We start from the raw sequence: 17,991 nt of genomic DNA, 5'->3' as shown, positions 1-17,991 counted from the left end.
TATAAATAAAAGGTAAATAAAAGTATATTAGAAAATGCTTAATCTTTATAAAAAAAACTTTATTTTAATTATTTCCGAAAATCTAAAAAATTTAGAAAATTAGGGATAATAAAGATTTTTTCCACTGAGAGAAAATAAATGTATAATTTTTATTTTTTCATTCTACTTTAATATTGATCATTTAATTCTAGTAACGTCTAGTGGAAAAATTATGAAACGATATTGCAGAAAGCTGTGTTGTACTAATTGACAACATTACCTTACACCTATTGACTAGTACTGTTATTATTGATATGAAAAAAAAATAAATGTAGTAATTTCATGTAAATACATGTTAATGTGAGTATAAAATAAAAATTGTGAAGAAATTAGAAATAAAATTTAGAAAGAAATCAGATGTATATTATATGTTATTTTAAATTTAAATTAAATCAAATATAACACTGCAAACTCAATATAAATACATTTATTAGATTGCAAATATTTATGCAAAATTTAAAAAAATATCTACAGATTACATATGATATGCAGGAAAATAAAATAAAATATTCAAAATATATCTTAATAATTAATAATTATTATAATTAATAATAATAATTATCTAATAATTCTTATTATATTATAATCTAATTCCTAATAATATTTAATTTGAAAACTTTATTATTATCAAAAAATATTAATATTTCACAAGACTGTACCTAGCTAAAGAAGTTCATTTTTATTAGAATTTTTTTTTTCTTTTTTCATTTAGCGTGTACTATTTACGCTAAGAGTAATGAACTCTTTTTTTATCACGCTGTATATCATGCATAATAATAAAAGGTACCAGATACTATGCTTCTTCATTGATTTCTTCTCGATACCAACGATTAGAGGAAATTTTTAGACGAAGAGCAAATCGATAAAGGTTGAACGAGTAATTAGGTACTTCTAACCAATCGAGACCTACGATTGACCTGACCCATGAAGGATGTCGATTATCTGTCTTTCATTTCACGCGCACACTCTCGATCTTCGATATTAAACTGAATGAGATTCTAGTCAAGTTAAAGTTAACTGTATATATACAGTTTAATTGGAAGCATATTAAGAAAATTGTATTTTACGAAAAAACCATTTATATCGTGAATATTGATGAGAAGATCACTGAATACAAAAAACTCGAATATATTTCGTAACATTTGTGTTGTAACATCGATACTCTATTATACTCTTGAGATGTGACTATTGATTATGTTAAGGTAAACAAATAAAAGAAAATAGATATCGTATAAGGGTGGAGTTGAAGAACACCTTTCATAATACACAAACTCGTTTATTTCATGGAAATAAAAGAAGAAATGTTATTAGAGTTGCAGATTTGTATCAAACAAAAATATTATGCATTTATTACTTAAGTTTGCAACGTTACACTTAAACTTAATGGCACTATATGAATTTGAATGAATTTAACCGAATTTGAACGAATTAAGAAAAGACAGATGTATTGTCTAATTAAACAATTTCATTTTGTGCAAATTTAAAAGTTTAAAAAATAATATATCTTATAAATTATCGATATTTTATTGATTCTTAACGATATATTAAGATAATTTAAAATATTGTTAGATAAGATATGTAGAAACACAAAAAAAATGCAATCAATTGTAAGAAAATTATTTAACACTTATTTCTTTCTATGTGAAGTTATCATATATCATATATCTAAGTCTAGTGTGCAGTTTTATTTTTCTATTTGAATTTGTATTGAAAACATTAATTTTTCACTTCAATCTCTCAATATTAAAATATTCAATTCTTACGAGTTATTATTTAACGTAATTGTAACGCTCACGCCATCTATTGAGTAACTTTGTATGCAAGTGTAACACTATTACATAGTTTTCTTTTTGTATCTTTACTCTTTGTGACATCGACGCCAGGTGTTGTATATCAGTAAAAAAAAAAATCTTAACTGTGTGTAAAGAAATCTATGTCAAAGAACTTTTTATTGATAAAATCCTAACAATTCTAACAAATGTGTTGAAAATAATATGTAAGTATAATATTAATCAAAATAATTTCAATGTATCGTTATATAATAGTAATAATGAATATGCATGTATATAAATATGAACTGATAAAAAAATACAAAATATAAGATACAGAATATAAGATTATAATAATACAATAAATTAGATTAAAACTTCAAAAAAATTTCATAATAATTTTATGTTTAAAATTATCTTATTAAAAAATAAAGTTTTCATATTTTTGATTACAGAATATATTTTCTTTCAATATTTTTATATATTTAATTGCTGTTATTTTATCATGAATAATTACTGAGTTGATTTTTCTCGAATATTTATATTTTTAATTTTCAAATTCGAAACATTTCGAAGTTACGATCAAGTTTTTTAAAATCTTTTCTTATTTTTCTTCATAAATGAATAAGTGTTAATTTATTATCATATAATATTTCAAACTCTATATAATGTTTTCTTAAGAATTTATCAGTTTGTTAAACTATTATGAAATTTGTGAATTTCAATCATTCAAAAGGAATCAACTTATTTTCCAAGATTGTATGTGATATATTTATAACCTATATATATAATCTAAAATTTATATGTACATAAATTATTTGATAAAAGAATAAAATAACAAAATTACAACTTCAATTATCTAATATTAATATGTTATCTATAATAAATTTAAATAAACGTAAATATATTCTATATGACTTTATTAGGATTAAAACGCGGTCTATTTCATTCGCTTATGTTCGCTTTAATACTATAATATCGATATATCGACTATCAATAACATTCCGATATTATCAATATTTATCGATAATTACATCTTTACTTCATCCTTTTTGCTTTTCTTTTTTATTTTCTTTCATATTTATTTATTTTCTTTCTCGTTCAATTTATTTCTCTTATCTTTGTTCATAGATGTTATACCATATATTTTACGTTATCTTTCATTCATCTACATTGTTTCATATGAAATTAGGGCAAACAGTTAAATTAGCTAAACGATTTAAGTTCTCCACGGGACCGTTATTTCATTTTTGACTTAACATTTTGCAATTACGATAACAATTCTGTTAAATTTTCTAACAAGTTAAATGTTGCAAAATTCATCTATTATTAATAAGTTATACTAATAATAAATTATGATTATTTATAAATGATATTTATAAACGATATAATTCATCATTAATTGTATCATTTGAAATATTATTATATTAGAAATTCAATTTCATTTGCTAAGAATTATTTTGTATCGTAAAATTTGAACGTAAAATCAAATTATTATGGTTATAATTTATTATAAAGCATTAAACAAATAATATCCAACTTTGACAAACTGTAAAAATGTTTTATACGATAATATCCAATTATAAGTAATTTAACAATAAATTAAGATTAGATAATAAAAGCAATTATATATATAAAAAAATAATTTAATTTTAAAATTAATATTATACCCATTATACTTTTTATCCAACATCAATTACTTAATTGAATTACTATATATTTTATTCACTATAAAACCTTTTAGTTAAATTTCTGAAAATATAAATTACATAAATTAATATTTGAAATCTTTTTAATTAAAAAGAGAATATTTTTTTGAAAAAGTTAAAAACTGAATAAATAACATATGAATATTATGTATTACAGGTTAAAAATAAATATAAATGTTATTTTTTATTAAAAATAGCATCTTAAGAAGATATTAGCTATGATCTTATTATATTTAAAAAGATTTCTAATAATCTTAATTAAATCTCATTTGAAATAAGAAATATTTCTATAAAAATATTTTCTTAATAATTTGAAATAATTTGAAATAATACTATTTATTTAAAATATTTTATTTATAATAAAAAATCTTTAAAAAATATTATTTTAAATAATTGTTTAATTTTTATAAACATGTAATAAACAGATATTTAAATTATATATTTTTTCATAAATGAGAAATTGAAATAAATATTTTCTTTTAGGATTTGAAACAGTTATCAAACTTTTTCATTTCTAATTATGAACTGTGAAACTTTTATAAAAAAAGTTCTTACATTATAAGGTTTGATGAAAACAAATAAAAAAATCCTTGAAAATTAAAATTTAAAACTTCTAATAAAAAAAACTTATATTAAACTAATATTAAAAATAAAAATTTTTCTATTGAAGATATTTAAAGATATTTTGTTCATCAATATTAAAAAAGTATAATACGTAATATAATAATACATATTAATAATATATTTTATTTGTTAAATAAAATTAAAATCTAATTTGATATAAAAACTAAAAAATTTTTTCTAATAAAAAATAAAATTCTACAACTTCTTTTCATAGTATTTTTATTATACAAATTCTAAAATTTTTGTTTTATTAAGAATAAAAAAAATTTCTATTGATAATGTTACCATGAAAATTTCACAAGAATAGATTTATTCAAAATATATAAATCCGAACAGAATATTTTTGGAAACGAAAGAAAATTGTTTATTTTAATCTTTATTTTTTTTATTCTTACATGCAATAAAATATTTGAATATTATTTTAACTCGATTAAGTATATAATTATTATTATATTTAAAATTTGTACTCATATTATTAATATTTACTTAAAAATTCAATTAACTAATGAAAAAATATAAAAGATCATTCTTTTATAAAAACAAAAAACAAATATGTTTTTCTTCTATACTTTTCATTTTATTTATTCTTAATGAATAATATTATTCAATAAATTTTATTTTTTTTTTCTTTTTTTTTGTATTCTTCGATAAACAATTCAATAAATTTCAATGTAAATTGAATTGTTAAGTTCAATAGATTTTAATGTATTGAATATAAATTTACAAAGCATTTTTTTTCAGAACTTACAATTTAAAAAACTTGAAAAATTGAAAACAATTTTTTAATTTTAGAAGCACAATTTTAATTTATGTCATTTTACATAATAATTATTTAATAATTATTTAATATAATATATAATAAATAAATAACATAGTAATTAATGTAATATAATAATTATTCAGTTATTTTTTACATGAAATCATTCTTATAAATTGTTCTGAAGAAAATGCTTATTAAGTTATTAATATCTAAAGATATTTAAATAATGATCAAAATTAAATGTTGGATGAAAACATACTAATTTTTGTTGATATTTTTCAATTTATTTTAAAAATTAGAAATTCTAAACAGAAAATTTGTTATTCAATGCAAATTCTGATATGTTGTGCAGCAAGGAAAGAAACCACTATTATTGAATATTATACTGCCATCACGCATTTTCAAACTATTTTGTTTTTATATTGATAATAAAAATGATTTTATAATTTCTCGATCTTTTTCTCTGTTCTATCATCTAATATGATTAAATCTTCTTCTAGATCGACTTGAATAAATAAATGAATAAATAAATTGAGATAAATTGAAATAAATTAAAAATTATCAGCAAAAACGAATGCTTTTTGGACGTTCTTTTAACTTTTATCATTATTTAAATGTTTTAGCTGTTTATAATTTTATTTATATCACTTTAGTTGGAAGGATTAATAAAATAACAGAAGAAACTTTTATTAATACCTTATATATGTGATGTAATACCTTATATTATAATATAAGGTATGTAATACCTTATATTACGATGCCTTAAATATAGTAAAAATTAATAAAACTAGATTAATATCATTGCAAAAGCATAGAACAATTTCAAAGTTGAAAAATTGGCTTCTCCTTTTAAAATAGATTTTTTAAAAAATTATGGATTCTGGGAAAAAATATATTCATATTTAATACATTAGAATCAATAAGAAATATTTGTTGATGGTTACAAAATAAAATACTTGTTAAATAATTTAATAATCAATAATATTTGAAATAATTAATATAAGTTTTGACAAACATAAAAATTATTGTAAATAAATATTTTTCTATATATTTATTACTGTAAATAAATTTTCAAATATTATTTCACATCAACAAAATTGTTTTGACAATTATTTACAATATTTTTTTGCATAAAATATATGTAGCACTAATTTCTGCAGAATTTTACAGAATATCTCAAAAAAATTACAGAGTATCTCAAAAATATGGGTGACACGAAAAAATATTTTTAGAAAAAGTTTATAGGCTTACAAAAGAAATGTATGATTTCGATTTATATTTGAGCTTACGATGATCCTGTGAGGATTTCGTTTAATTTTTGAAATAGACATTTATATTTTTTTTTATTACATATTCTTGTAGTTGATGTTTTTAAAAGTTTCCTATTTATCATATGTCAATTTCGAAATATGAATTTTTTTTCTTTTATAAATCTAATAGCTTTTGCATAAAAATATTTTTTTTTTATATTTTTTGTGTAGAAAAAATGAAATTATTTTTATATGAACTCTATTTATATTAAAATATTATATAAAAGTTTTTTTTTCTTCTTTTTTATTATATACCAGATTTTTATATTTTCCACAAAGTTTCATCTTTTCTTTTTTCCAAAAGAACAATTGTGATGGATCATACTTATATATTTCAATGATATTTTAGTTTTCATATATAGCCTTCCTGGAATTTTTATTTTATTCTTTCAAAATGACTTACAGTAATATCTCAAGATAACAATCGCAGGATCAGCACTGGAATATATTAGTTATGCGAGGAGATAAGTATTCTGAGATTTATCAGTATCTTTTTTCCTGATTTCGTTCATAGAAAACGAAAAAGAAAAATATATTTTATGATAAAAGAACATAAATTAAATTAATAAACTATAAATTAAAATTTTCTCTTATATATATATACCAGTATTAATATATTCATGAGATATCTTTAAAAAGTCGATTCTAAAAGTCAAAATAAACACAAAAATATAATAATAATGTAAAATTAATTTATTAATAACATTAGAAAAAAATTATTAAATATTAACAAAATATATCTTTATCATGCTTATAAATAGAGATAATAAATAATCAAAACAATGCTCAAAAAGATAATTAAATAAATATAATATATTGTTAATGGTCACGTGGCGCTATCACCTCAATAGTCAAAATATTAAATTATAATAAGTTAAATGAAATGAAACATAAAAAGAAATAGAATGAAACGTAAAGTTATTTCATTATTTCCATTTTGTTACATCAAATTTATAATAAATTTTTAATAAATAAGCCTTATCCGATATTTTTATTTTTGTTAAGTTATAAAATTGATTTTTCAGAGTTGTTTAAAAATATATAAATATATTAACTATATATTCTATATAAATATTATTCAAAAATTTATATTACAATTGTATAAAAATATACCAATAAATTAGAGCTTCTATAGAAAATAAATCATCAATTTTCATCCTATGATTTCAAGAATGTTTCACATTATTCTTTCCATCTAACTTTTTAGTTTTTCGATCAATCTGAGAAAAAACAAATTTGTATGCTAAATTAATAAAATTTAAACGAAACAATCTATTCAGATAGTTTTGAAGATTAAAAGAGGATAAAGGGGAAGAAAAAAAGTTATATAAACTATATATACAAAAAAGTTTGGAAGGACGTGCAAGCGTGGTTTAAAAATTTATCAAGTTTTTCGAATATATCTGAAAACTTTATCCGGAAACATGCATTATTTACGAGCAACCGAGGTGAAACTTATCTTGTTTTATCAACCATATTTGCTTAAAGAATACAAATACATGTCTTCGAGTTTCGAAGAAAGAATTTTAATAGTGGTTGTATTTGACATATATAAATTTAATAGGAAACGTATCCTGAATTTAATGTTAAAGTAGATGTTATTAATTTTTATTTTTCCGTATATTTACTAATTAAAATTTGAGAATCAAATCTTATTAAATCCAAATTTTTTTAAGAATAATTGATAAGAAAATTTTGTTTTGTCAATTATTAATCCTCAATTACCATAATTAACATATAACTTTTTAAATCTTATTTCATACTAAAATTTAAAGAAGCATTTTATTTTTATATCATTTTTTTATAAAAACATTATTTATAATAATTTGTATAATATAAATAATAATACAATATAATAATACAATAATTTTTTCATTTCAGAATGCTTATTGAATAAAATTTGTTTCAAAATATACTATACTATTTTTTTTCTAGATAAAATTATTAATGATAAAAAAATAGATAAAAAAATTGAATGATAAAAAATTTAATAATAGGAACATATATTTTTTTTGTTTTCTTTTTTTTTATTTTTGTAAAGAAAATGAATTATATTAATATTTAAAAAATATTTCAAAGAATAAAAATATATTTATTATAATAATCATTTAAAAGTTTTTTTTTATCAATTTTGATGAAATATATGAAACAATTTTTTTTTTTACATATTAGTATCATTTAATTTTTTAAAAATTAACAAAAAACTTGTTAAACTTGAGTTACAAATTTCATTTTTATATATATAATTTGTTTTGATGATATTTTTATAGTTGTGTAATTTGATATGTCAGTCACCTTGTGCTATTTGGCATTTAATCTTTAAAATAAAATTGTATTAAAATTTGTTTATTGATATCTTTCTTTTTTCTCATTTTGTGATGGCGACTATCTTGATAGGGCATTAGCTCAGTATTGAGTCTATTGTAGTTAGTGTAATTAGTAATCTCGAAATCAAAATTAAAAGAAAAAAAATAATTTGGCCCATGGGGGGATCGAACCCGCGACCTTCGCGTTATTAGCACGACGCTCTAACCAACTGAGCTAATGGGCCACGCTTCTTTGCGATACCTAATGTAACTAAAGAATGTCATAATCATTTTTTCACTAATCTTTTATTTTTTTTTTTCATTATATTATTAAAATATTATATTATGAGCAATAAATGGTTATTGTAAAAGTAAAATTTAAGTATATCTTTTTAATATTTAAATCTTGTAGTAAAATTTTAAGAATAACAGAAATGCATTTAATAATTAATTAAAGTATTATATATTGCGTATTAAATAATATTAAATAGAGAAAAATTAAATTTAATAACTTATATCTTTTAACATAAAAGCTATATTTATATAATTATATCCATTTATATATTTATAATATATTAAAATATATTATAACTATCCAATTATTATATCCAAACTATTATAACTATTCAGAATGAAAAAACACGTAACTAATCATAACTTTTTTATACTTTCAATTTTAAAAAAACTATTTACTATTTACTATTTATTACTAAAAACTATTTAAAAACTAAATTATATTGAAAACTATGATTTTAAATAAAAAATAGAAAAACGAGTATGTCTTTACAATATTAACATTGAAAAAGTTCATGAATATATAAATTTTTTTTCAAAAAACTAAATAATATTAATAAAATATAACTTTCTTTTTTATTTATTAAAATTCACGATTTTCAAACTGAAATTTCTGAAGTACCAAATATTAAAAACTTATGTTTATATATCTTTTGTAATTTTAATTATCAAAATAAAAATATTGAATTAATTTAATAAATCTTCTAAATATATAAAAATATAATCATCAATCAGCAAATACAAAGATGAAAAATGATATTTTTAGCATATTTTGAAAGAATTAAATTAATGATTCTAGAAGTCAAAAAAAACATACAAAGATATTGAATTGATATGCAAAAAAATTAAGTTATACGCAATTAAAATTTTTATAAGATGAAGTGAGACAGAAAAGGATAATTCTATATCTGTCACAATTTTATTTTATCTCGTTCACTTTTTTTTCTCATAAATTTTAATTTTTCATAATTTAGTATTATATATAGTATAAATAAATATCAATCAACATTTTTATATAACTTTTATATTTATTTAGTCTAGAATCGATTATTTATTCTAAAAATATTCCACAGACATATTAATATCTTTATGTAAAATATATTTACAGCATTATGTAAAAACATAAGAATGAATAAAATATTTATAAATACATATATTTAATTGTTTAACGCTTAATTAATTAATTTTTCATTTGTTAACAAAGATATGAAATATAATTTTTATTTATATTATAATATTATATCATAAATTAAAATGTTATTCAAATTGTTCATAATTAAAATTTCATAAAAAGTTTACTATTAAAATTTATATAAATGAAATTCATATAAATTTTCTTTTTCTTTTCTTTTAATAATTTTCTTCATATGTATTAATTATTTACATTAATGCGAATATTAAATATTTTTTTTAATTAAATAATAATAATATCATCATAATATTCATATGTATATTTTAAATATTTCCTGACACATTGGTATTATCATATTATCATATAACATATAATATAATATTATCATATTATCTGTTAAGAAACATTGATTTATTCAAATATTTATATTTTATTCATACATATTCATATAAATATTTGAATTTTACAAATATCCACATGCATCCATATGCTCTGATGTTACAATTCTAATTTCATGCATTGTTTACTTATTAATATTGCTCGCATTTTATGTTGACTAAATGATAGAAAACATATATTTAATCATAAATATTCCATAACTATAAACTAATTATCTATTAAATTAATTATCAATATCATGTTATTAATATTCAAAAATACAAAAAAAAATATTATTTAAATAAATAAAGTATAAAAATAAATTTATTATTTACTATGTTCATTACATGTATAAAAAATTAATATTATAATGCAGCTAATCATCTATATCGATCTATATGGATTTTTCATCTTATAATATGATTAAGTGAATTAGAAGAACATATGCAATTAATCAAAAAATATACAGATATGAATACTTATTTGTTTCAAAATAATTCCATATATAATATAATAAATAAAATTATAATAATGTTTGTTTTAGCATGTATTATCAATATCTCCATCGATTCTTAAAAATGGAAAACTTCATAGCAAATTTCAAATGTATTGAATGAGATTTGAACAAAATTTGATTTAATCGATTATTTATCTGACTCTTATTATTTATTACGTTTATTTCCACTTTTCTATAGTCAGGAGATATAGTCAAATAAAAATTCACAGATATTATCTATAATCATAATTGTACTGAAAGTTCCAACCAGAATTCTCTAAAAGAAACAATATGTTATTTTCTTTATCATTAAAAGTGACTCATTGATTTTCACATGAAAATAATACACGATGTCATATTATCTTCACTGGCAAAGGCACATCACGTGACATAATGCGACGCTTGGATTCGATGAAAATCTAGTCATATGACGCATAGATATATAAACTTCACTTACTGTGAGGATAATGTGACATGTATTTCTCCTCGTGCGAAAATTTGCGGCAAGGGAATTGAGTCACTTTTAGAGAATAGCATGTTCTTGATTCTGATTGTGGATGCTAAAATAAATATTACTGTATATTATAGATTTATAATATATTGCAGCGGATATTCAAAAAATATTGGAAATTTATTATATAAATGTATTTTTAAAAATGAAATGTTATACAAAATGAAGTATATAAAGAACGATTATGATTCTTTAAATTATACAGAATGGAAAATCAACTGAATGTTATTAAATGAATGTCTAAATAATGACATACATATAATATATTTAACATAAAAAATATATATTTATATTATAAAATTTATATTATAATTATACTTATTTCAAAAAAAAATATCTGCAATAGCTTCGAAGAAAATATTTTACATTTATGTATCTCATTCTTTACTTTAACTGATTAAAAATTATCTTTATATAATCTTTATAAAAAAAAGAAAAATTTAAGTACTATTTAACAAATTATTTATTTATCATAAAATATCCAAAAAAGTTTTTAAAAAGTTGAGAAACACTGGTTTAGACCAAGGTCACAAAAACGGATATTACGACGACTTCTTTTTAACTTTTATTATTACGTTATATTGCAACGTTATAGAAATGGACATACTATGTATGCTATTCTCTTTTATGCGTTATATAGTAACATTTCGATAAACATTAAAAAGTTTTTTCGAAGTTAACCTTGCCGACTTGCACTCTCTCATTTTTGATCTGAATATATCGATTTTTTTGGAAATATCTTTAAATTATTAACTTCTTATACAAATGTTATTAAATATATTCGTGGAACATCTTCGAAGGATTCATTTTTAGAAGCAAAAACAAATGTAAAAGTTAGTATATAAAAATATTGATGAGTTACGAGCAATTTTAACTTGCATTATATGAAGTGAGATGAAAATAGAATGTAATTATGGAGACATAATGGAGACGGAGCGTTTTCTATTTCTACTTTACTTCGTCTAACGGAAATTCAATTCCTTAATAAGTAAACTTGACCGATATTTTTGTATACCAACTTTTGTATTTGTTTTGATTTCTGTCTTGTCTTGAATCAACTTTTCAAAGATATTTTATGGAAAATAAATACATCTTTAAAAAGAAATTGTATTTCTTATTTAATTAAATGACTTTAATTACAGAAAAAAATTATTCAGAATATTCTTCTTGATAATATATCTTAAAATCTATAGAATGTATACATAAAAAACCATGTATACAAAATATCTAAAATAGACATAACGTGCATTATGATATTTAAGGAACAAAGTAAATCTACATTTACTTATATTTAGGTTCCATTTTTTTTCATAAAAATTTAATTTTATATAAAAATCTATAATCTATTTATAACTTAATAAATAAATCTATTAATTTTTATGTTTGTTTTGAGTCTATAGAATCCAAGAATCCTTCCAAAAAATATATTCCACTCTATAATAAAAGTAATTTATTTTAACTATATTCCAAAACTTTATAAACATATATATATCTTCCCAAAAATATTATTATAATTGGATATCTTCCCAAAATTATTATAAATGAATTACTGATTCGATCATGATTCAAAAATATAATGATCCCATGAATAATGATTACTAGATTAATCATGACTTAATTACAACAATTAATTATCATGATCATAATTGACTATAATAAATTAATCATGATTGATAGCATGATTTTGTATAATCTTCAATCATTAATTAGATTGTGTTTCATTTAAGTGAAATTTATATGAATAATAGATCTTTATATTTATTTATCATATATCAAGACAAATGAATGAAGACAAATGACAAATGACAATCAAGGATATTAACAGGATGATCGTTTACGTGATCGTTTACATGATAAACCGTTGGACGTTCTAGTCACGATCTACAACGCTAATAGGATTTGAACCCCGTTATTTGTTGAAATTGTGAATGCATCGTGACCAAACTTCTAATGTTAACAAATTCCTCGTCTGCATTATCTAATTATAATTTGATTTAAATTTATCAACAAGGGATTTATATTTTAAGGATTGAAAATATTATATATACAGTGAAGAACACAAATTTACGTACGTAAAGCTCGATTATAAAAGAACACAATTAAAAATACAAGTTATTAAAAAAAAATATTTATTTTTTATATTGATTTACAGTTTTGTATATATATATATATTAATATTTAATATTATTAATATTTTTATTTCTTATTTACTTATTTCTAATTATACTTATACTTATTTCTAATTATGTGAACAATTAATAAATCAAATGATATTTGTAATTAAAAAAAATAATTTTTTCATAGAAATTTTATTTCTATTTCTTTTAATTCGCGAGTAACACAAAATTGAAAAATACAATTTCATTCACTGATAGTGAATTTAAAATAGCAAAAAAAATTGCATAATAAATATATATATATATTTTACATAATAATTCTAAAATTAATTTTTTAAATTTCTGAATTGGATATCTTTTTAATATTTCTATGTTATAAAAAACATCATTTTGAACAACATAATCGATCAATCTTAATTTTATTAGCAATAAATTTTTGATATCATTAAGTTCTATTTACTTTTTAGGAATACAATTTTTAGGAAAGTTATATAAATTATATAATATTTATTATATAATATTATATAATATATTTTAATTAAAAATATAAATACATTACACAAAGATAAATCTGAAATTGATATGAAAAAAATGAAATAGAAGACATTGGTTCGAAATATATAAAAGAAAAGTGCAATCAAAATGAGACGTAATCACACACTATTGAAAATTCGATAAAAGTCAATCTCTTTGGTCAGTGTAGAAAAAATGAAAAAGAAATTCCTTTGTTACTACATTTTTGCAGCTGAAATTAATGATCCAACTTTCTAATTCTTTTCTTCTATTTCTCTCGTATTTCAATTTCTACCTATTCAGTGATGATAATTATTCAACAAATTGAAAGAAATACAGATGAATAATAAAGAAAAAGTTTCTTTCCTTTGAAGAAAGAAATTTGATATTTTATTTTTTGTATATTTAACAACATAACAAAATATCTTTATAAAAATAATATTTATCCATTAATAATGATTATTACTATATTCAAAATTATTAATTTTCATATTCAAAAATTAATATGTTGTCGTTTTGTAGAAAAATATAATAATAATTCGAATATTTAAAAAATAATAAAAATAGGAATAAACAAATAATTAACGAAATAATATAAATAAATATATAATAAATATATAAGTATATTGTATATTAGGATTGCATTATTGTGTCAAATGAAATGAGACAAACATGGTAGAAAAAAATGATATAGTATAAAATAAATTAATAAGTCAATGATCTTAATAATTTGTTTTCTCATTTAAATTATTGATAAAAATTTAAATAAAATTAAAAAAGACTAAAACTTAAGTGAAAAACGTATTAAAATATAATAATTTGCATGTAAAACGTGGTCGCTTGTTCAAGATAAATGCAATTGCTTGCAATCGCTCTTTCTTTCACTACTTTTGATTGATTTGAATTTCAAATTGACATTTCCACAATTCTAATGTAAACTGTGATGGAAAATTGTATTAAAACTATAGACTTGTCTTTGAAGTTTCCAATAACAGATGTTTTAATGAGAATATAGGAATTAATATAAACAGGTTTCTTTTATTTTTAAAAAAATTCTATTATAGATAATAGAAAATAAGAGAGTATTTCTTTAAAATTTTTTTTCTAGAAAAAAACTTTATCATTTAGAACTTTTTTTAAAAAGTATTTTATAGAAATATTTTATATTCTGCATAATGAAACTTTCTTGGAGACAAGTTATTTTGCAAAAGTTTATTGGTTAAAAAAATTTCTTAGAAGAAAGAATAAAATTACTAGATATTAGACTAAATTATTAGATATTAATTTATAAATATAAAAATTATTAATATGTTTACATAGAATATAAGATATAATAATTTTCATGATAAGATTGTAAAACTATTAACTGGAATAATACAGTAATATCCAGTTAACTGTGACATTTTTTTACTTGCTTAACTGCCTCGAAATTCCTATTCCTAGAACTAACTCTATATTCTAAAGTAAGTAAAACAAAACACAAACATGAATAATAAAGATCTTTCTATCTCTATTTATAAAAAATGTTCTTCTCTTTTATTTTCTACAAGACCTTAAAACAAGCGAAATCGAGGAAAATCAAAAAGTTAATCTAATTTACCTTTTTGAATAACTGACACGTTTCAATTTCAATCTTACGATAATTAATAAAAAATTAATAGATACATTTTTATCTTTATCTTTTTTTTCAGTTCGATTGCTTATTTTTATCTGTTCTATTATTATTTTTTCAAGAGAATAATATGATAATTTTATTTTAAAGAAGTTCCACGTGTAGAAGAATTTATAAAAAAATTCCACAACTTATCTTGAATAGATATTATCCTGATCAAATATCTATATTCATTTGAAATGTAAAATTCATAGTGTCGATTCAGAATCGATCCAAGTTTTTAATATTTAGTCAATGTCAGTAACATGGATAATCCTAAGCTTAGATTGGCTAGTATTGAAAGATTCGAGTTCTTCCAGCTTTGTGCTATTTTATTCCGTTTTCATTCGATACTTCAAAAGGATTTACTTTTTCAAAAAAGCCTTTCATTTCACTATTGCATCTTTAAGCCATATTCAAAGTGATATATCTGAAAATATTTTCTCTCTCCTTCTCCCTTCCTCCTCCTCCTTTCTCTCTCTCTCTGTATTGCATAGCTTATGATTCTATAATATAGATTTATTGATCTATATATTATTATAAAAAATAAAAAATCATATAATATTTTTGTAAAAAATAATCGTAATATAATCAATGTATTGTGAAAATTTTGTTTAATTTTTTTTATTTTTATTTTATTATATTCTATGAAAAGTTCTATTATAAACAATATATAAATCAAAGAATATGTAATACATTTAAATTGATTCTAACATTTTTTATAATTTTTATTAAAAGACTATATTGTTTTCATTTTTGCAAGACTGCAAATTAATTAAAAAATTTTTTTTTAAATTATTTACTTTTACAATACACGTTAAATCCAGTTTAATTGTTGATTTCTTTTTTGTCTCTATTTTTTTTCCACATTTAATATTAATATTATTTAGCTACCTCTTAAATAGAAAATTAGAAGAATTTAAATTACAAATTAAATTTTAAGAACAAGATAATTATTTAAAAATTTAGTTTCTTTACCAATGACTTTGAAATGAAGATTCATTATTCATTTTGAATAATTTTTTTCTTTATATATTAGTCCCTTAATTTTAATTTTGAAATATTCACAAAAAATTTTGTTAAACTTAGATTATGAATACATTTTATTTTGAAATGTTTAAGTAAAAGTAAAAGTAATTATATTCCTATTTAATTTTAAAATAATTTTCTTTTTTTTTTTTTTTTATTATTTCCTCTTTCGTATTTGCAATCCATTAAAGAATATAAATCTAATTTAATTTTTTTAAAAATAATAAAAGAGAAAAATGGATGGATTATAGATTAAGTTTTTAATTAATTAAAAAATTAGATTTAATAATGTAATTAAAAACTTTACCAATTTATAATAATTATTATATACATTTTAAAGTTTATATAATTTCATTATGATTAAATTTTTTAACTTTTTAACAATTTCAATATTTTGCCATCTTCAATATTTGCCATCTTAGAAATTAAATTAATATTTTAAAATCATTCAGATAATAAATAAACTAAACTTTTAAATAATTACCAAAATATAAAACTGAGAAAATATATTATTATTATTTTTTTTTCTCTATTCTAATTAATATAAAATGAATTTTTTTATTTATATTTGATTTAAATTTATAAACATATATGAACTTCATTCTATAAAATAACACTGATAAAAAATTGTAGCGATATCGTTGTAAGACTAAAGTTAAAACAATCAACATATATAAAATAGAATTATGATTATCGATTTTGAATATGTTATGAATATTTTATTAATGGATTTTAATATATCGATAATATTATTAAAATATCATTAATGATATAGTTCATATTTTTTCTTTATTAAAGCTCTTAAAAAATATTATTTAATAATATTAATAATAATATTTGTATACATCTAAGTAAAAATAAATAGACATTATCAAAAAATTATATTGTAATCACGATATTTTGATCATATCAAAAATACAATGAAATATCTTTATCCATGGATAATTATTAACAATTTTTCTAATAATAATTTTAAATAAGAAAAAATAGAAATTTTAATTATTTTTATATTTATATTATATTTTTCAATTATCGATATTTTAATCGATATTATCGATAACAATCATCACAACTCTAACTTTTCTCCCTTATATAAGTTATTAATCATGTATAAATAAAATCAGAAAATATTATTTAAAAAAGAAAAATACAATATAACAATCATAATAAAATAATACCTAATTTAATTATTAATAAATCATCCAATCCCAATACCAATAACGAAAACGATTAAAGATTCAATATTTCTACAATTAAATTAATCATGATGAATTATCAAATTAATATTGACGCTAATAAATGGACTTCGATGTTGTTACCAGCACATCTGTGTTAAATATAATATAGTTTCAT

The 17,991-nt window shown here is 19.3% G+C and overlaps 1 protein-coding gene and 1 non-coding gene across 3 annotated transcripts in view; one reads left to right on the top strand and one right to left on the bottom strand.

Annotated features, from left to right (window-relative positions):
- Window positions 1-17,991, top strand: part of LOC108000367 (cadherin EGF LAG seven-pass G-type receptor 1) — a 144,139-nt gene that overhangs the window by 106,378 nt on the left and 19,770 nt on the right. The window lies entirely within an intron of this gene.
- On the bottom strand, window positions 8,689-8,762 carry Trnai-aau (transfer RNA isoleucine (anticodon AAU)). The gene has a single exon. It is a non-coding gene; the product is annotated as a tRNA-Ile (tRNA).

The sequence above is a fragment of the Apis cerana genome, linkage group LG16 (assembly GCF_029169275.1).
Source record: "Apis cerana isolate GH-2021 linkage group LG16, AcerK_1.0, whole genome shotgun sequence".
Lineage (NCBI taxonomy): Eukaryota > Metazoa > Arthropoda > Insecta > Hymenoptera > Apidae > Apis > Apis cerana.
This window is presented reverse-complemented; position numbering and strand designations above follow the sequence as displayed.